Source organism: Papaver somniferum, unplaced genomic scaffold, assembly GCF_003573695.1.
Source record: "Papaver somniferum cultivar HN1 unplaced genomic scaffold, ASM357369v1 unplaced-scaffold_32, whole genome shotgun sequence".
Taxonomy (NCBI): Eukaryota; Viridiplantae; Streptophyta; class Magnoliopsida; order Ranunculales; family Papaveraceae; genus Papaver; species Papaver somniferum.
This window is the reverse complement of record NW_020643262.1, coordinates 3803067-3820521: the sequence shown is the minus strand read 5'-3', so window position 1 is coordinate 3820521 and position 17455 is coordinate 3803067.

Here is a 17455-nt window from a genome sequence, read left to right as displayed (position 1 = left end):
AACAGCTTAATGGTTAAGCGATAAACTTCATATTGTATTCCTTAATACTATGTCTATCTAGAGTTCAAACATGCTTCGCAGTTTTTTTTTCAATATGCACGACTTGAAAGATACGTTAGGGAATGAAATAGTTCAAGTCAAATATCACTAACCTCAAGTGGAAGGATGATGTTGTCGTTGTAGCTTCTTGCTTCTTCACTTCTTCAAGTCTTCGCAATACTTGTAATGTCTCATATCCTAATACTTTCAAGCTAACCTATACGAAGTTGACTCTAGTACATAATCAAGCGACTCTTAAATAAGTTTTAATTCACTAAAATATGACAACCAAACTTGACATACCAATGCTTGGTGGGTTCAACCGAGCTATGCTCTAACAATCTCCCTCTTTGTCAATTTTAGTGACAAAACTCTTATAATCATATGGATAAACAAATTAAAAGAATTCATTACACATACGCTTGATTCCCGAATTCAACAACACAATAACCTGCATTCATTCAATCCTTAAAATGCCGCTGTTGACATTATAATAACAAAGATAATACTCCCCCTAAAGGTGAGATAGATAGATTTCATCAATCCGCACGTCTTTGTTATACCAATCAATATGATATGCTACTCCCCCTTACTCTATGTTTTCACTCTTTCGTTAGATAAACGTTTAAGCACCTTATGTTCTTTTCCTTACTGATACCAATCAATATAAAATCAATACCAGTATCGCTTGTTTACTCCATATATTTCTCCCCCTTTTTGTCACAAAATGACAAAGAAACGAAAAAATAAAGGACAACACGAAAAGAATCTTACAAATCTCAAAATAGACTTGCAAACCTATAGAGTTAAGCACGAGGGTTCCACACACCATTTTTGATAACCAATATCAAAACCGAAACTACAAAGTAATTTGTTTTGATATGTTACCAAGGAAACAATTGCCCGAAGAAATTTTTACCAATTTAGTTTAGCAAAACAAAAATCAACTAAGCACTTTAGTTCCTTTGCTAAACCGATTGTACAAAAACAATCGCTTCATTCAATAAGACCAAAATAAAGATAACTCTATTTTTCTCATCAGGTTCTAATTATCCATATAACTTAGACCTTTTAATTTTAAAAAAGACAACTACTAGGTTAGTTAACTAGCATTTCTTGTTAAGGCATTCGATTAGACTTGAATAACCGAAACCTCCACTTTTATAAGTCCAACCAAGATAAACTTAGTTTCTCTTATCCGGAATCGAATCGGACTAAACAACTCATCCCGTAAACCTTTTCTTTCGTTAAGCCATAAATAATTCATACAAACCAAATAAATCAACTTGCAAAATTATTCACCTCAACCAGAAGAAATTGAATCAACATAAGCATTAAAACACCGCAATTGCACCGAAATTTTGTAAGCCTAAACGATTGATACCACGTAATAAAGCAAGATGATAATAGTTTTTCTTTACCGGAACCAATTGAATCACACACATCCATACACACATCATGGAATAAAACATCAATTGTACCGAAATTTTGTTAAGCAAAAGCAAAATATATATGAAATAAAAATCAGGCTTTTCTTAAACAAGAAAACAATTAACTAACAACATTGTTACCTCAAATTTCACATCCACTTCTCCAATATGTTTGCATTCTTCTTCCAGGGAGAATTGATATCGAAATATCATCATGTTGTCATCCTTATGCAAAACAAAAGAATAACAAAAACCTCAACCTTTACCAGAGAAAGGTTGAAAAATGGTTTTCAAATTGCAAGCAAAAGTTGAAAACCGTCGAAACACATATGCTTTTATGCTAAACCAAAACCGATTCAACATATTGTGACTTTTTCACATATTGTTTCTACCAGAACCCCTCGTGATCCTTTGATAAAGCCTACCAACAAGGGATAGAACTTAATCCTGCTAAATCAAAAAGTCACCCAAACCATAAGGGTTCACAACATTATGATATCGAATATCAAGGTAATAAAACCGAAATCAAACATCCCATAAACATCCATAGCAATAATAAATCATTCAAGCACAGGCTATGGAAATCAAAAACCATTACTCGAAAATTATAAATCAAACAATTTTATTCATAACAGTTTTTATCCATAATAGACTTAATACAATCATTGAAAGAAATCAAAAATTGATGTCTATTTTTCTTTCTCAATTCTTGCTAAGATTGCTTTCAAAAACTGGATTCAAATTCTTCTGAGCACTTCCCTTTTGCAGTAGATAATTTGTTCATCTCAAACATTTGAGAGTGAAGATTATCTAATACTTCTTTTGAATCCTTTATCATCAGCTCATGATATCTAATGCAACCTTTAATAGTAAGAATCTGTTTCCTTAAAGAATCTTGAGAGATATCATGACCAAAGTCATCATGAGCTTCTGTCATAACTAATGCACAAAGTGCTAAATCATCAAGAGATGACCCTTCTTTTACCGATTTCTCCATTGAAATAAACTAATCTTCTTTCGGATAGGAAGAAGATATATAAGATGGGAGAAAATCATGAAATAATTTGGTTTATGGAAACCGAAACTATTTTGCCCAGATTTATACTTCCTCACAATCGGAATTTTGGGCAACAAGTGAGGATGCATATTTCAACACAATCAATGTGTGTTGAGGTGAGACTTATTCTCACCACAGTTAACAAAGACATCCTTAGGATTTTTATAAACACAATAGACTGTGTTTCCTTCTGTTCTTTCTTTCTCTTGTAATTACAAGAGTTTGCAATCTCCTTCTGAGACCTTATAAACTTACCAGTCTTCTTTATTCCCTTACCAGGAGCTTTGATAAGTTTATTTTCAAAAAGGATTGTAGTGAAGTTATTTTCTCCACGAGAAGAACTTGTCATATTATCAGAAAAACTAGTTTCCGATTTTCTTGGTTTTCCACCCAATTTTTCTTGTTTTACCATTATCTGAGAGGAATTTCAAAAGATTTTCAAGTACCAGGCTTAACCTTTTATTTTCCTCAATTTCCGACTCTCGTTGTTCTAGGAGTTGATTAGACTCGCATAATTCATTATTGGAGTTGGCAAGAAGTGCATTACACTTAGATATTTCTTCATTGGATTCTTCCTCCGGAATATCATCAAGAGTGGAGACATAAGCTTTGTTGCAATTTTGATTTCTTCTGCTGGGACGGTGTTTTGCCATATATCCGAATCTATGGCACTTGAAGCATTGTACTTCATCCTTACCCTTTTTATGGCAAACAGACAGTGTATCAGGAATACATTTATCAATAGATAAGATGTCCTTTATTCGTTGCTCTAGAAGCACAATAGTTGAGTCAAGCTATTTTTCAACATATACTTTGTCCTCTTGGCAACGTTTCTTAGTTTCATTCTTCAGCAGAATTTCTCTATCAAAGATCTTTAACTTTCCTACTAGAGAGCTTCGAGAAAGTAGAGAAAGATCATTACCTTCTATTATGGCATGTTTCTTAGACTCGTATCTGGATGGCAACGATCTGAGAATTTTGCATACTATTTCCTTTTCAGGTATAGCCTTTCCAAGAAAGAAAGATGCATTGACAATCTCAGAAAGTTTAGAATTAAACTCCTCGAATGTTTCGTTATCATCCATATTGAGATGTTCCCATTCAAATGAAAGGGAAAGAAGTCTAGCTTATTTTTCAGATTCATCTCCCTCAAATACGCTCTCAAGAATATCCCATGCCTCTTTAGAAGTTCTACAGGTCAGCACATGATGTAGAAGATCATGACCAACAGCATGTATGATGGCATTCAAACCATCCTAATTTTGCTTTGCAAGAGCTCTTTCTTCAACAGTATAAGACGCTAAGAGTTTAAACTCTGACTCTGAATAATCCATCGGTTGTTGGTATCCATCTTCGATTAATCGAGACAATACAACAACGAAGTATGTTTACTTGATACAAAGGTTCGGACTTAACCAAAGACAATAGGATTGCTTATCAAGTAAATAGGAATTAACGTTTGTGTAATTTACTTTAATTATAATAAAACAATTATAATGCGGAAATATAAAGTAAATGACACAACAATATTTTGTTAACGAAAAACCCGCAAATGCAGAAAAACCACGGGACCTTGTCCAGAATTGAATACTCTCAGGATTAAGCCGCTAGACAAAATTACACCAACTTCGTATAGTTGAGACCAAGCAACTAAACCTATAGTTCACCTAGTTCCGTATGTATTCCCACGCCTCCAACTTATAAATAAGTCACTTACTTGGAAAAATTCTTTTGGTTCGTATTCCAAACAGTAAAGGAACAACAAATCTATTTGGTATCAACTCTATTCAACCAAGTGATATGAGTTAGACAAAGGCTCTTCTGTTTATCTTAACATAAACTCCTTCTTCTGGTTCTTAGATCTATCTTATGTTCAATTACCAAAGGTAATCGTTAAGATTTTGCAATCAATACTTTTAATCACAGAGAATTGTATTGATGTCGATCTACATAACTAATCAATCCAATCTACTACAAGGATAAACCAATTATAGTTGGATCCTCTTTATACCGGAACAAGTATTGTGCACACCAAAGATTATAAACCCAAGTCAGATATTCAATATCTTCTTTGTCTTCAAATCTTCTTAAATCTTCAATAAACACCTGCATACAACAACTTGAATCTCTTGTGATCAATGACACACAAAACGGAGTCTGTTAATAATAGATTATCACAAGATCGTCTTTAGCACTAAAAACAGTCTAAAGATCCCTGTCGAAACTTCGATCTAGTTTGAGTGAATCTTATATCAGAAGAGAAGATTCTCAATCATAAACAAACTAGGCGCAATAAAAGTTCAACCACCGTTAGTCAATCAAATCAATCGAGAACACAAGATAAACCGCAATTATCTAGTTTCCCACCAACGGTACTCGTAGAGCTTCTCAATCCCAGCGAAGACTTTAGACTGAGAAGCCGTAAGAGATTTCGCCTAATTAGGTTACTCTCCTCTCCGAATAGGCGGCTTCACCAGCAACAACACAACCGAGGAAGTTTGCTAGAAACGCAAACTTCAAGTATTTATAGACAAGGAAGTTTGTACACCAAGGAATTTACAAAATCGAAAATATTCTCAAAGATATTCAATACATTCCAAATTCGGTTTTCATAATTCCTGGAAATGCTCTGTCCAAAATAATGACCGAAAATCTCCTTGGAAAATATAAACTAGTAAATGCACATTACTAATTCTCATTTTCCATATATAAAATTAAAAACCTTAATTAAAATATTCTTAACTTATTTAATTTCGATCCTGGGATTTTCTTTCTTTAGCTATTAAGGAATAACTTTGAACAATAAAATATAAACATTACTGTACGTGTTCAAAGTATGTCGACATCCTTACTTTGTAAGTCCTCTTTCATACTTACAACCTTGAAACCGATTTGCCACACTTCCAAATAAGTTTAGAATTGGTTCATCTGACTTTCAAGAACTATGCGATTGATTAAGAAACACTCAATCACAAATCATGGGTTTAACGGTTCTACCAAAACAAGTTTCGGTTCTACCTCCATATGAGTATTGTGCATAGTCACATTAGCTTTCCAAAATTCGTTTGACTAGGTACAAGGATCGTTTCCCCACATATGTATGGTATCTAACTTATATGTGTTGCACATATCCATAGGATCGGTTCCCTATTGCCTAAAAACGTGTTGCACATGTTCATAGGATCGGTTCCCCTTTCTGCTATAAACCTTGTTGCACCCCATACAAGGATCGATTCCCCTTTGTGATGTACTGCACCTTTTCATAGGATCGGTTCCCCTTACCCAGATTCGGTTCAACAAATCACAAACTCGATTATACCTCAGAAGTGATTATTTAAGATCGGTTTCACTAATAAAAGTCATACCAATACATAAGTCATGCCTTTGTGAATAGTTTTACCAAGAACACAAACAAGTCGTGAGCGGTTATACTAAATTACACATATTGGATGTTCACAAAATATGCAATGAATAACAATCCCAATAACGTCTGGCCATTTCCTTTTCGATTCATAAACAAGTTTATGAACTTACTTCCTTAAAACACATGTAAAAACATTGTTTCCTTGGATGAAATCCTCACCTCATACCCATACATAATCACAATAGAATTTAAACGATTATGTCGATGTCTTATCTACAAAGTTTAATGGTTAAGCAATAAACTTCATATTGTATTCCTTAATACTATGTCTATCTAGAGTTCAAACATGCTTCGCAGTTTTGTATTCAATATGCACGACTTGAAAGATACGTTAGGTAATGAAACAGTTCAAGTCAAATATCACTAACCTCAAGTGGAAGGATAATGTTGTCGTTGTAGCTTCTTACTTCTTCACTTCTTCAAGTCTTCGCAATACTTGTAATGTCTCATATCCTAATACTTTCAATCTAACCTATACGAATTTGACTCTAGTACATAATCAAGCGACTCCTAAATGATTTTTGATTCACTAAAATATGACAACCAAACTTGACATACCAACGCTTGGTGGGTTCAACCGAGCTATGCTCTAACAAGCACCACTAGAAGACGATTGTTGCGCCCCGGCAAGGGCATGATCTTGGTGAGTACGCTCCAACAAGGCACTCAAGTGAGTACATTTAGCCCTATAAAACTTGAACAAAGTTCAACCAACGTCAATCTGCTTACAAAGATGCAAACAACGAAGCATAAGAACATATGTAGGTTCTGAAACAAAGCCTAAAACAATAAGGTAAGAACCACGTACTGAGAATAACGAAAGACGATGAAGGAAATCAGCGTAGGTGTCCATAAAGGCCTCCATCTCTTGGATGCTACCCCTGTGGATTTCACCAAAGCTCAGACTAGAGAGAAGACAATCCGAGTCCAAGAATTGATCCTTAGCCACATGATATTGAGCAGACATAACGTCTAACTGAGAAGCTACCTCCAAAGAACCAGCCAGTTTGTGACGATCAACCTCAGCAGAAAAGGTAACCTTTGAATCATGAAGAATGGCTTCAGGGATAGCATCGTCAGAACTCCCAAGGCTCAAGATCTCAGGAAGCTTACCCTTCTCAGACTCAGCAATGACTCCACCAATCGATTGAAAGTGAGCATGGGGCATGGGTACTGAACCCTCCCCACGACGAAGAGACGGCATGGTGGATGAGCTAGGAACCGAAGAAAAAGCTTGAGCACCACTTAAGTCCATATCACCAGCAGAAGGAAGATTTCCCAGTACGGTCCAATCTGGCGACGAAGGCGGAAGTCCAACAACCTTACTAACAAGGGCAGTAGAAATAGAGGGTAGGAGTAACATTGAAGGAGAAGATGGGCAGTGAAAGCACAACCCTTTTCTTCGACTGAGGGTCTGAGCTACCATCCCTCACCATCGGGAAAACACCCTTAGCAAATGAGACACTCCATTGAAGCGAAGTAGCAGGAGATGATGGAAGACTCTTGGAAGATACAACTGCAGCTCCAGTATTAGCCGAGACAACATGCAATGCACCGCTAGGAATATAAAACGAAGGTACCTTTGGCAGCGAAGTAGTAGTTGGATCTTGAACACTAACAGGGTTCACCAATGAAGCATCACCAAAAACTGGGAGGTTTTCACCCTCCACAGAGCCAGCACGGATAGGACTTGGGCTATTCTTGAAAAAATCTTCCTCAATATCGTCCAGATGAGGGCTAAGGCCAGTATCCTGAATGTCCTCCATATCTTCGTCAACCTGTTCTTCGTCAACAACCTTAGGATCTCATCGGATTCCTCAAGATCAATCATAGTCTTCAACTTGCCTTTTCTCTTGGAGGACTGTAGAAAAACACATGCACGAGCCAAGGATTAGGGGAAAAATACCAGGAGACCTACAAGCACAAATGTATGGCTATAATCCTTACCTCCGCAGGTGTTGGTGTACCAGGTTCAACCGAAGCCTTTCTCTTCCTAGTCCTAGTATCTACAGAATTAACAGCAGAGCCCGAAGCAGTCCTAGCAGCAGAACCTGGGGAAGTTCCAGCAGAGAAGCAGGGGCAGACTACAAAAGAAAGCCATCAGAATACCAAACAAAGACTGCAAAGAAAGCAAAGGTTACCTCATGAGAAGCGGCAGAGTTGAAAACCCAAGGCTGATACCCATCATACTTCTCAGGAAAGGATAAAGCTACACGAGGGACCTTGGGATATGCGGTAGTAAAACCGTAGGCCTAAAGACCCACCACACGAAGAGGAGTACGAGCCCAACGATCATCCTGATCAAGACAGATGCGGTCAGACTTCGACAAAGGTAGCTTAGCGGAATAAGGGATAGAAGTCAAACCAGTCTTATCTATCTCCTCCAGCAGACGAAGGCTATTACCCTCCCTAATCTGCTTAGCAGTAACATGGATAATACGAGGGACAACACTCCAAGTAAGAAGATTACTTTTATGAATAGCATCAGCATACGTAGCATTGAAGTTGGCAGGGTATAATCCTCCTGCTTAGACCTTCCATCACCAAAAGGTTCATAAGACTTCAAATTAGTCTTTCCCTTACTACGGTACCAGATCTCACGAAGGACGCGCTAGAAATTACATGTAATACCCCGATATTCGGCAGTGGTTGGTCGAATGAAATATAAATAATGATTTGTCCTTTCCTAACACCGAGGCCTTTTCAGCACAATTGGCTCTGGAGTTGGAAGAAAACTCTGCAGTTAAGCGTGCTCGGGCGGGAGTAATCCAGGGTTGGGTGACCATCTGGGAAGTTTCTGCTGGATTACCGCAGCTATGCCCGTTGAAAAACTCACACTTCTGGATGACCGCAGTGGCTAAGTGGGGACAATATCGGTGGAGGGACGGGTTATTACAAATGGTATCAGAGCCGACGAAAGGTCACCTACCGAGTATGAGAAGGTATGTTGGACGGGGTTGGTCCAGGTGCTTCTCATGGAGCGCAAAGAACGTCGGAGATCTGGGCTTGAATATATTATGGAGCCGAGGACGGATCCAATTTAAGGTGGTGGTATTGTAATACCCCGATATTCTGTAGTGTTTGGTGAATGAAATATAAGTAATGATTTGTCATTTCCTAACATCGAGGCCTTTTCAGCACAGTTGGCTCCAGCGTTGGCAGAAAACTATGCAGTAAAGCGTGCTCGGGAGGGAGTAATCCATGGATGGGTGACCATCCGGGAAGTTTCTGTTGGATTACCGCAGCGATGCCCGTTGAAAACCCCACACTGTCGGATGACCGCAGTGGCTAAGTGGGGACAATATCGGTGGAGGGACGGGTCATTACATTACTACTATACTGCATGACCCCTCAGACCTGAGTCTTGTTCGCTGGGTCATCCCCAGAAGACAAAACGTCATAGTAGAAAGGATCCTTTCTACTAAACAAAGAAAGGAGCATACCTGCGGCAAACTGGCCAACGCTAATCAAGAGGGTGTTCTCATCATAAGGGAAGCTACATATCATAGACTCGGTAAGAACATCTGGGCCATCGACAAAGGAGATCTCAAACTTATGGAGGCGAAAAAACTTGGTGATCTCAGCAAAAGATAAGTGAGTGTAGCTATCCTTGTCACGCAGTTGAAGCCGTTGAAGCTCATAGTGAGGAGGAGGAGGAGAAGGAGTAGGAGGAGGAAGAAGATCCTCAACATCAACCTCTTCTATCTCTGGGTCCGCAGCAGCCTCAGGGACCACAACCATCTCAGTACCAGCAAGTACCTCAGTGTCCTCAGGAGGTGGACATGGCATAGCATCAGGGTGATCCATCTGCGGAGGTGGGTCAGTAGACGAAGCGGGTCTCCGTTCCTTCCGCGTAGGCTTCTTCGGAAGTCTCATGATACCTAACACCAGCAAGAAGAACATTCAATCGACAATGGCAGAATAAAATTACAGTCGACCCAAAAGCTTGGTTGGGGAAAAAATGATAGTACTTTGGGCATGGGTTTAACAAAAACCAACCAAGTGAAACAATTTCTTTCTCCCAAAGAATTGAATGAAAAACATGGCCGATCAACACATCCAAAATCTTGCAAACATGGAGCAATCATAATACATTCATGATGAAAAACACGAAAAAGAGCAAACCCATGTTCTCAGACAATACAGAGAACACAACAAAAGTTTCAAATAATGCATGCATACATCCAAGAACCTCAATGATGTTCAAATGACAATTAACCAGATTCGAAGCAAGGAGAATCCATGATGAAAATCCAAACAAACATAGAAGAAGCAAAAGTATCACTTACTTATATGTGATGATCGTGTGCTGAACCGGAGCCTTGGCAAATCGAAAGGAAGATTAACAGTTGACAGCGGAAGAAAATCTCTATGAAAGAGATAGAGAGCGACAGTTCGAGGGAAAAAGAAGGAGTTAATGAAAATTCCTTCTCTTTATTCCCTTCTTATAGGCGGCTGGAGAATCCAAAAATTTGGATGTCCTGAAATTTAAGGGGAAGTTCATGCATGAAAGGTCATGAGGGGACCACCCAATTGGTACGTGCAAAAATGGAGGCGTTACGGGAGTTTTTCTTTCAATCCTACCAAATGGTAGAATATGAAAGAAAAGGGGAAAACTGTGAATACCAATATTCTGCAGAGCACGTGTCACGATCTTAGGGTCCACACACAAGTTAACTGTATAACCCTCGCTATACAGAAGAACCTAAGTAGCAGAGGATACCTTCGCAGATCTACTTTATCTCATCCCAAGAAAGGATACCTCGACGTCCAAGATGGAAGAAATAAAGCCAAGTCTAAAGAGAGGCAGCTGACGAAGGGAAAGAGGTAGATGACATATCTAATCAGCATTAAATGCAAAAATCTCTTATCTACACGCATAACCAAAGCACGTGGAGAGAGGTGATGTGGTGGAACCTGACTGGCAAAGGCTAGCGGTGAACGAAGGTACAATCTGTACTGAGGCTGGGAAGTTCCCGAAGGAACGTGGGTCAGCTGAGGTGGCAGAGTTCGACCAGAGAAAGCACGCAGTGAATGAAGGTACCATTTGTACGGAAGGTATATCAGGAAACGATGGATCCAAATACAACAAAGATATACCTGGAGCATAAGGGGCTATAAATAACGATCTTCACCAACAAACAAAGGGCATTCAATATCTAGGAGAGAAGATCTAGTCTTAAGCTTATACCTCTTTCATGTTTAGAACTTAAGTATTTACTTCAACTTGAGTTCGCTCTATTACTTTGGGATGCATTTAAGATCTTTGTAACCACCATAACTTAATACAAAACAATCACTCGTTACCCAGTGGATGTAGACGAGAGTCGAACCACGTAATCTCTCGTGTCTCATGATAACTTAGTAGCTTTTACATTATATTTGTGTTCTTCGTTATTATTGTGATATTGAGTATCTTTTACTACTTACGATTATCAGTTCAACAGAGGCATCAATACTACTTAGTATCCGATTCTCTGAGTTGTATACATTACGTAGACTATGGGAAAATTAGTAGTCACAGTTTGGCGCTAGAAACAACGATACCTCATCGTGGAGAATCGGATACTAAGTAGTATTAATGCCTCTGTTGAACTGATAATGCTAAATAGTAAAAGATACTCAAGATCACAATAATAACAAAGAACACAAATATAATATAAAAGTACTACTAAGTTATCATGAGACACAAGATATTACGTGGTTCGACTTTCGTCCTTATTGTTTTATGCTTTGTTTTAGAACCTCCGTCTGTTCTTATGCTCCGTTGTTTGCAGCTTTGTAAGCATATCGACGTTGGTTGCACTTTGTTCAAGTTTTATAGGGCTAAATGTACTCACTTGAGTGCCTTGTTGGAGCGTACTCTCCAAGATCATGCCCTTTCCTGGGCGCAACAATCTTCTTCTAGTGGTGCTGATTCTTCTGCTAAGATATCTCTGCTAGAGGATGACCTGAGGAAAACTCAGAGATCCTTGGAGGCTTGTTTGTTATCCCTTGATAGAGATAATAATGTTGCGAGGGATGCTGAGGATGGTCGCAAAGATGCTGATACCGCTCTTGATGCCGAATCTTCCAAATCCATAGGTTCGTTTCTTCTTTCCCTGATGAGCTTAGACACCTCCGGGAACAAGTACCCAAGTTATCCTCTGATGTTTGGTATTATAAGAAGAAATCGGACAGGCTGATAAACGTGATCGTTCATAACGAGGCCCAAATTTCTCTAGAATCTGCACATAATGCAGATCTTGTGAAGCGGATGGCTTCGCCATTCAGGTTCCGCCACATCACCTCTATCCACATGCTTTGGTTATGCGTGTATATAAGAGATTTGTGCATTTAATGCTGATTAAATATGTCATCTACCCCTGTCCCTTCGCCAGCTGCCTCTCTCTAGGCTAGGCTTTATTTCTTCTATCTTGGCCGTCGAGGTATCCCTTCTTGGGATGAGATAAAACAGATCTGCGAAGGTATCCTCTGTATAGCGAGGGTTATACAGTTAACTTGTGTGCAGCCACTAAGATCGTGACACGTGACTACTAATTTTCCTATAGTTTACGTAATATATACAACTCAGAGAATCAGATACTAAGTAGTATTGATGCCTCTGTTGAATTGATAATTCTAAGTAGTAAAAGATACTCAAGATCACAATAATAACGAAGAACACAAATATAATGTAAAAGCTACTAAGTTATCATGAGACACAAGATATTACGTGGTTCGACTTTCGTCTATGTCCACGGGGTAACGAATGATTGTTTTGTATTAAGCTATGGTGGTTACAAAGATCTTAAATGCTTCCCAAAGTAAAAGACAGAACTCAATTTGAAGTAAATACTTGAGTTCTAAACATTAAAGAGGTATAAGCTTAAGACTAGATCTTCTCTCCTAGATATTGAATGCCCTTTGTTTGTTGGTGAAGCTCGGTATTTATAGCCCCTTATGCTCCAGTTATATCTTTGATGTCTTTGGATCCATCGTTTCCTGATATACCTTCCGTACAAATGGTACCTTCGTTCACCGTGTGCTTTCTCCAGTCGAACTCTGCCACCTCAGCTGACCCACATTCCTTCGGGAACTTCCCAGCCTCAGTACAGATTGTACCTTCGTTCACCGCTAGCCTTCTCCATTTAGGTTCCGCCACATCACCTCTCTCCATGTGCTTTGTTTGTGCATGTAGATAAGAGATTTGTGCATTTAATGCTAATTAGATATGTCATCTACCTTTGTCCCTTCGCCAGCTGCCTCTCTCTAGACTAGGATTTATTTCTTCTATCTTGGCCGTCGAGGTATCCCTTCTTGGGATGAGATAAATTAGATCTGCTAAGGTATACTCTGCTACTTGGGTTCTTCTATATAGCGAGGGTTATACAGTTAACTTGTGTGCGGCCGCTAAGATCGTGACACGTGCTCTGCAGAATATTGGTATTCACAGTTTGCTCATTTTTTTTTCATATTCTACCGTTTGGTAGGATTGGAAAAAAAAACTCCCATAACGCCGCCATTTTTGCACGTACCGACTGGGTGGTCCCCACATAACCTTTCATGCAATAGCTTCCCCTTGAATTTCGGGACATCCAAATTTTTGGATTCTCAAGCCGCCTATAAGAAGGGAATAAAGAGAAGGAATTTTCATTAACTCCTTTTTTCCCCTCAAACAGTCGCTCTCTGTATCTTTCGTGGGGATTTTCTTATGCTGTCAACTATTGATCTTCCTTTCGATTCTCCAAGGCTCCGGTTCAGCACACGATCATCACTTACAAGTAAGTAACACTTTTGCTTCTTCTCTGTTTGTTTGGATTTTCATCATGGATTCGCCTTGCTTCGACTTTGGTTAATTGTCATTGAACACCATTGAGGTTCTTGGATGTCTGTATGCGATATTTGAAGCTTTTGCTGTGTTCTCTGTATTGTTTGAGAAGCTGGGTTTGCTTCTTTTCGTGTTTTTTCATTATGAATGTATCATGATTGCTCCATTCTGCAAGATTTTGAATGTGTTAATAGACCATGTTTGTCACTTCTTTGGGAGGACGAAATTGTTTCTCTTGGTTGGTTTTTGCTAAACCCATGCCCAAAGTACTGTCATTTTTTCCCCAACCAAGATTTTGGGTCGACTGTAATTTCAGCCCGCCATTATTGATTGAATGTTCTCCATGCTGGTGTTAGGCATCATGGGACTTCCGAAGAAACCTACGCGGAAGGAACGGAGACCCTCTTCGTCTAATGATCCACCTCCGCGGATGGATCATCCTGATGCTACACCATCTCCACCTCCTGAGGTACCTACTGGTACTGACAATGTTTTGGATCCTAAGGTTGTTGCGGGCCCTGAGGTTGAAGAGGTTGTTGTTGAGGATCTTCCTCCTCCTCCACCTCATTATGAGCTTCAAAGGCTACAACTACGTGACAAATATAGCTTTCCTCACTTATCTTTAGCTGAGATCACCAAGTATTTTCGCCTCCATAAGTTTGATATCTCCTTTTTCGATGGCCAAGATGTTCTTACTGAGTCTGTGATCCGGAGCTTCCCTTATGATGAGAATACCCTCCTGATTAGTGTTGGCCAGTTTTCCGTAGGTATGCTCCTTCCTTTGTTTAGTAGAAAGGATCCTTTCTACTATGACGTTTTGTCTTCTAGGGATGCCCAACGAACAAGACTCAGGTCCGAGGGGTCATGAAGTATACTGGTAATTTCTGGCGCGTCCTTCGTGAGTGTTGGTATCTTAGTAAGGGAAAGACTACCTTGAATTCTTATGACCCTTTTGCTGATGGGAGGTCTAAGAAAGAAGATTATACTCCTTCCAACTTCAATACCACCTATGATGATGCCATCCAGAGAAGTAACCTTGTTCTTTGGTGTGTGGGTCCCCGTCGTATCCATGTTAATGTTAAGCATCATAGGGAGGGTAATAGCCTTTTCTTATTGGAGGAGACTGACAAGACTGGTATGACTACCATTCCTTACACTGCTAAGCTTCCCTTGCCAAAGCCTGACCGTCTCCGTCTTGACCATGATGATTGCTGGGCTCGTACTCCCCTTCGTGTGGTGGGTTCCTGGGCATACGATTTTACTACCGCAGATCCCAACATCCCTCGTGATACTCTTTCCTTTCTTGAGAAGTATGATGGGTATCATCCTTGGGTTTTCAACCCTGCTGCTTCTCATGAGGTAGCCTTCGCTTCTCTCAGAGGTTTTTCATTTTATTCTTTGCTTAGTAACCTTTGTTCGGTATTCTGATGGCTTTTTTTAGTCTGCCCTGCTTATTCTGCTGGAACTGCCCCAGGTTCTGCTGCTAGGACTTCTCCGGGTTCTGCTGGAAACTCCGTAGCTACTAGGAATGGGAAGATAAAAGCTTAGGTTGAATCTGGTACACCAATATCTGCGGAGGTAAGGAATATAACCATACCTTGTGCTTGTAGGTCTCCTGGTTTTTTGCCCCTAATCCTTGGCTCGTGCATGTGGTTTTCTACAGTCCTCCAAGAGAAAAGGCAAGTTGAAGGCTGTGATTGATCTTGAGGAATCCGATAAGGATCCTAAGGTTGTTGCTGAAGAACAGGTTGACGAAGATATGGAGGACATTGAGGATACTGGTCTTAGCTCTCATCTGGACGATATTGAGGAAGATTTTTCCAAGAATAGCCCCAGTCCTACCCGTGCCGGCTCTGTGGAGGGTGAAAACTTTCCAGTTGGTGGTGATGCTCCGTTGGCGACCCCGGTTAGTGTTGAATTTCCGACTCCTGCTTTGTTACCAAAGGTGCCTTCATTTTCTACCCCTGGTGATTTGCAACCTGTTGTCTCGGCTACTAGTGTTTTAGTGGTATCTTCCAAGAGTCTTCCATCCTCTCCTTCTACTTCGCTCCAATTGAGTGGTTTGTTTGCGAAGGGTGTTACTCCGGTGGTGAGGGTTAGTAGCTCATACTCGCAGTCGAAGAAGAAGGTTATGATTTCACTGGATAGCTTCTCCTTCAATTCTACGCCCGCCTCATTAGGGAGTGGTCAGTCTGTTTCTACTTCCCCTGCTAGCAAGGCTGTTGGACCTCTACCTTCATCACCAGATTAGACCGTACTGGGCAATATTCCTTCTGCTGGTGATATGGCCTTAGGTGGTGCTCAAGATTTATCTTCGTTTCCCAGTTCGTCCACCATGCCATCTCTTCGTCGTGGTGAGGGTTCAGTACCCGTGCCCCGTGCTCGCTTCCAAGCGATTAGTGGAGTCGTTGATGAGTCTGAGAAGGGAAATCTTCCTGAGATCTTGACCATTGGGAGTTCTGAAGATGCTAACCTTGAATCCATTCTGCGGGATTCAAAGGGTCCCTTTTCTACTGAGGTTGATCGTCACCAACTGGCTGGTTCTTTGGAGGTAGCTTCTCAGTTAGACGTTATGTCTGCTCAATATCGTGTGGCTAAGGATCTGTTCTTTGACCCGGATTTCCTTCACTCTAGTCAGAGCTTTGGTGAAATCCACAAGGGTAGCATCCAAGAGATGGAGGCCTTTATGGACATCTACGCCGATTTCCTTCCTCGTCTTTCGTTATTCTCAGTAAGTGGTTCTTACCTTATTGTTTTATGCTTTATTTTAGAACCTCCGTCTGTTCTTATGCTCCGTTCTTTGCAGCTTTGTAAGCAGATCGACGTTGGTTGCACTTTGTTCAAGTTTTATAGGGCTAAATGTACTCACTTGAGTGCCTTGTTGGAGCGTACTCGCCAAGATCATACCCTTTCCTGGGCGCAACAATCTTCTTCTAATGGTGCTGATTCTGCTGCTAAGATATCTCTGCTAGAGGATGACCTGAGGAAAACTCAGAGATCCTTTGAAGCTTGTTTGTTAGCCCTTGATAGAGATAATGATGCTGCAAGGGCTGATGAGGATGGTCGCAAAGCTGCTGATACCGCTCTTGTTGCCAAATCTTCCAAAGCCATAGGTTCATTTCTTATTTCCCTTAGACTTGTCTTCAATTTTGATTAATAGTATAGTCCTGAGACATCATACGCCGGTCAGCTGGTGGCTCTGATGAGCTTAGACACCTCCGGGAACAAGTATCCAAGTTATCCTCTGATGTTTGGTATTATAAGAAGAAATAAAGACAGGCTGATGAACGTGATCGTTCATAACGAGGCCCAAATTTCTCTAGAATTTGCTCATAATACAGATCTTGTGAAGCGGATGGCTTCGCCATTCCGGTTCCGCCACATAACCTCTCTCCACATACTTTGGTTATGCGTGTAGATAAGAGATTTGTGCATTTAATGCTGATTAAATATGTCATCTACCTCTGTCCCTTCGCCATCTGCCTCTCTCTAGACTAGGCTTTATTTGTTTTATCTTGGACGTCGAGGTATCCCTTCTTCGGATGAGATAAAGTAGATATGCAAAGGTATCCTCTTCTACTTAGGTTCTTCTGTATATCGAGGGTTATACAGTTAACTTGTGTGCAACCACTAAGATCGTGACACGTGACTACTAATTTTCCCATAGTCTACGTAATGTATACAGCTCAGAGAAT